The sequence below is a fragment of the Ovis canadensis genome, chromosome 23 (assembly GCF_042477335.2).
Source record: "Ovis canadensis isolate MfBH-ARS-UI-01 breed Bighorn chromosome 23, ARS-UI_OviCan_v2, whole genome shotgun sequence".
Lineage (NCBI taxonomy): Eukaryota > Metazoa > Chordata > Mammalia > Artiodactyla > Bovidae > Ovis > Ovis canadensis.
The window spans coordinates 48,697,777-48,703,232 of NC_091267.1; positions in this window are offsets into that span (position 1 = coordinate 48,697,777).

The window sequence follows — 5,456 nt, forward strand, 5'->3', positions numbered from 1 at the left end:
AAATGCAATAACTCAAAATCCATTCTGGAGGTCATATGTAGCAGACATCTCAGGACAGAAGGACAGGACTGCCTGTCATTTGCCTCTATTGCTCTGGCCAAGACATAGAGACCTGAAGTAGATGTAAGATATGATTACTGGTGAGAAAGAAACCCAATCATCATCATTTAGAAATCTATGATATTTTATCAAATCTATGACTTGCTGTTTTCCACATTTTAACCTCTCCAAAACTGAGATATATCTCAGAATTTGTGATTTGTCACAGTTTGTTTTGTCCCCTCTTTGGAGGACATTAAAAGATTTTATAGACCCAATAGTAGTTCAGCAAAATGGCTTAATAAAAGACCACTACATATATCAAATTCAATACTGCTCCTTTATGCCAATAATCATGAAACAATCAGAACATAGGTCCTTTTCAAGACAGCAACCAACATTTTAGAATCCCAGAAATAATCCCAATGAGAAATATGTATTGCCAAGGTGATGTAATCTATAAAATTTTGTCAAGAAACACTTTTACAATTTTTGAATAAATACAGTGGTCATGTATGGATGTGAAAGTTGGACTATGAAGAAAGCTGAGTGCCGAAGAATTGATGCTTTTGAACTGTGGTGTTGGAGAAGACTCTTGAGAGTCCCTTGGACTGCAAGGAGATCCAACCAGTCCATTCTAAAGGAGATCTTTGGGATTTCTTTGGAAGGAATGATGCTAAAGCTGAAACTCCAATACTTTGGCTACCTCATGCGAAGAGTTGACTCATCAAAAAAGACTCTGATGCTGGGAGGGATTGGGGGCAGGAGGAGAAGGGGACGACAGAGGATGAGATGGCTGGATGGCATCACCGACTTGATGGACATGAGTTTGGGTGAACTCCGGGAGGTGGTGTTGGTCAGGGAGGCCTGGCGTGCTGCGATTCATGGGGTCGCAAAGAGTTGGACACGACTGAGCGACTGAACTGAACTGATTTTTGAACTGGAAAATGGAATATCATAAAGTATTCCTTCCAAATTAAGTCATAAAATATTTTCAGTTAAAATAGTAATGTAATGGAATGCAATACAGAATGAGGAGGTACTTGAAGAAATATTCTTCAAATCATATGGAACAATAACTGGTCAAAATAGTTTGGGAAAATATTTTAAAAGAAAAGTAACAAAGAAGGAATAACTTTTCTGGGTTATTAAAATAATCACATTAACTACCATTATATTATTATGTTGGTAGAATTAATATATCTGCAATGAATTACAATAGTTCAAGAATAAATATAGATATTATAATTAATATATGACAATGAGTGTAACATAATCAATAAGGAAAGTTAACTTCATAAATGATGTTGATAGAACTGTTCAGCAATTTGAAAAGATACAAGTTGATTGTCAACTTATTCAATATATTAAAATGAATTTCAGTTGGAATTTTAAAACTATGTAGAAAGCAAGTCATAGCAAGGGTGGGGAAAGGAGACAAAAAAGAATAGAGATAGATATAATCAAACTTTTGGAAGGTGGGAGGAGTCTCTAAGCATAAAAATAATAAAACAAATTCCTTCTAAAAAGTCATTGATAGAGTTCTTTAAAGTATGTATTTTAATTGACAAAAATACATTCACAATGTTTAAATAAACAAAAAATTGGTAAAAATTTTCAATTCTAAAACAAAACTTAGTATCCTTAAGACATACATATATATGTGTACCTACATATATACATTCATATTTATACTCATATAAATCAATAAGAAAAATCCCAAGGCCCAACTGATGAATAGGCACAAATCATAAATTAATTCATAGAAAAAGAAAAACAACTAATTAACAACAAATGGAAAAATATTCAACCTTGTAGTAATGAAAGGTATGCAAATTAATACCACAATGAGCTAAGATGTTAATAATGACATTCAGCGCCCGCGAGGAGGTATTAAAAGGGACATAAATGTCTGTAGCCAGGGACTTCCCTAGTAGTTCAGCGGCTAAGGCTCTATTCTGTGTTAGAAATTCAGGGGACCCAGGGAACTAGATTACATACGCCATGACTAAAGATCCTGCATACAGCAACAGAGTTGCTGCAACTAAGACCTGTGCAGCCAAATAAATAAACAGTAAATATTTAAAAAAATAAAAAAATAAATATAAGTAGCTGGAGTATAAACTTGCATCAGTACTTGAAAAACAATTTGGCAAAATACATCAAAACTGTTTAAAATGCTTTGGCCCACTTCTGAGAATCATTTTGAAGGAAATAATTTTCAATTAAGGAAAAATTGTATAATATAAAATTAAAGAAAATTTTTAAGGGAAAAAAATCCAAAAAAAGAAGGAAAAGAAAAAAAACCTTTTTTTTTGGAAAAGAAAAAACTTTATGCACAAAAAGCTTAATGAAAACTTATGCACAAAAAAATCTTTTTAGTAGCGCTATTTATAGTAATGGTTAAATAAGCTATGATAAATTTCTGGACTGGAATATTATGCAGGTATTAAACCTTATATTTAAGGTAAATATGCTTATACAAATCATTATGTAAACTGAAAAATAACCAGTATATAATAACTGTACATACAGCATATAAAACAAACAAACCTCTGCAAGGAACTAAATAATCACAAAAAAACTTCAAAATTATCAATAGTGATTATAGTTGAGTGGTGGGAATATGGGTGAATTTTGTTCTCTTACTTTTCCATATTTCCCAAAATCTTAAAAATAAGCATGTACTATTTTTATAAGAAGAAAAAAAAATGAGTATTGCTTTTAAAGGCCTAGCATATGCCCTAGGGAACACATGAAGCAGTAATGACAAGAACACATAAACAAGAGCATATGTATTAATTCAACTAGCAGAGCACTAACACTGCCTGCAAATAAAAAGCAAAGTTTATAAAGGGTCATGGTTATTAGGAAAGAATATGCAGGCAGCTCAGATCTTTGCTAGCCCGTGGACTGTAGCCCTGCCAGTCTCCTTCATGGTCCATGGACTTCTCCAGACAAGAATACTGGAGTGGGTTGCCATTTACTTCTACAGGGGATCTTCCTGCCCCAGGGATCAAACCAGAGTCTCTTGTGCCTCCTGCATTGGAGGCAGATTCTTTACCGCTGAGCCGCTGGGGAAGCCCCAAGAAGGAATATGTAGAGTATATAGGGTAATATTTACATGTTGATGGGTAAACGTATAAATCAGTGCCTCTCTTCAAGTTACAGGGATTTTAGAGATGTTATATTTCAACTGGGCTTTGAATGAAAGGGAGGGGGAAAATGGTGAACTCTCAGAAACAGACATTTTTCTGTTTCCACATGGTTGGCATGGAAGTCTTTTTTTTTTTTAATTAATTGGTGGATAATTGCTTTACAATGTTGTGTTGGTTTCTGCCATACAGCAACATGAATCAGTCATAATTATAAATATATAAATATATCCCCACCCTCTTGAGCCTCCCTTCCTCCTTCCATCCCACCCCTCTAGGTCGTCACAGAGTGCCAGGCTTGGCATGGAAGTTGAGACAGAGATGAGTGATAAAAGTTGTCATGAAAAAAAAAAAAGGGGAAGTAGATGTTGAGCAAAGAGCCTGTCACTGCCAAAAAAGGCAATTCACCAATTGAGGGCCCTTAAGAGGAAGAATCAGAGAAGGCAATGGCAACCCACTCCAGTACTCTTGCCTGGAAAATCCCATGGACGGAGGAACCTGGTAGGCTGCAGTCCATGGGGTCGCTAAGAGTCGGACACGACTGAGCGACTTCACTTTCACTTTTCACTTCCATGCATTGGAGAGGGAAATGGCAACCCACTCCAGTGTTCTTGCCTGGAGAATCCCAGGGATGGGGGAGCCTGGTGGGCTGCTGTCTATGGGGTCACACAGAGTTGGACATGCCTGAAGTGACTTAGCAGCAGCAGCAAGCGGAAGAATATAAGTGCCTCAAAAGCAGTGGGCCAGGAAGCTCACAACTGGGACTCAATGGAGAGCTGCTGGGTGGGACGGGAAATGTGGACAGGAGGCTCTTGGAAAAAATGAAAAAGAGAGTTTGTGACCAACCATGTGTATCTGTTATTATCTCCTTGATCTGGCCTTTCCTCTTTCACTAAGGTCATGTATACATCATCTCAGGGGTTCCATAAATACAAACTATTGTGGAACCCACCCTTGGAATGACCTTGCAACATCAGACATTTACATGCTGGAGCTTGTGAGTGTGGTAACAGAAGGGTCCCCAAGATGGCAATAACATAGAGCAGGGAAGTAGCTGTTTTACAGAAATCTTTTTCCTTCTATTTCTCGATTCTGTTTCCAGGGTCAGTGCAAGTATTTTTGCAGTTGAATGGAATAGCAGCTTCTAAGAAATAAAAAACAGATGTTAGAGAAAGGCATTCCAGGGTGAGTCAGGAGAAGCCCTTAAGGGCGCCCTGTGCTCATGGCTGGCTCTACACTTTTCCTTGCTGGAATCCTGATAGATGCCGAATCCCCAACTTTCCTAGGCAGAACCTAGGCTGCCTAGGATGTAACCATGTTACTGCTACTGTTCACATAAAGGATGTAAACATGTACATCGACTACTGTACACCTAGTAGATATAAACATGTCAAATTATATTGACTCCCAAGCTTGAATGTTCTGTAGAAAGAAAAGAAAACCTTGCCTGATCTCAAGAGCATTCCTGAGTAAAGGAACATATTCTTCCTGAATCACGTCACAGATCTACAAAAATGTGTACATATAAACTACTTTGTGGGAAAATATTAATCATATAAATCCAACTTCCTAAAACAGAACTGAATGTAAATTTTCACAACTTTGAGTTTACTAAAGTTGTTCAGAATCAACTGAAGCTCTTCTAGATTAAAAAAAAAAGTAATGCCCTTTCGGAAAGTTACATGAAACATAATAAATATCATACTTTCTTGGAAATGTTAGCTATAGTTTCTATAGGAACTTAGCCACATAACATTCTTAACACATTTGTGGTATGCAATTTTGAAATCACATGCAATTTATGGCACTAAATTACAATTGATATGTAATTTACAGTATGTACCTGAATTTTTGGTACGTTTTTAAGACAGAATAGACCTCACTATGCACTAAATTGAGAAAATATTAAAATACAGGTGAAAATGTGTTTATATGGGAATATGATAGCTTTATAATTTTTTTAAAAATCTGGAAGCATTCTTTAATATGATTAAAAAGCTTTTATATTTCTTTTGTACAAAGCTTTTATTGAAGTAAAGATAATAAACATGAGTTAATTTGTCATTCTTTTGTGTGTGTGCTCACTTGCTCAGTCGTGTCTGACTCTTTGTGACCCCTATGGACTATAGCCCACCAGGCTCCTCTGTCCAAGGGATTTTCCCAGCAAGTACACTGGAGTGGGTTGCCATTTTCTCCTCTAAGGGATCTTCCTGACCCAGGGATTGAACCCACATCTCCTGCATCTCCTGCTCTACAGGTGGA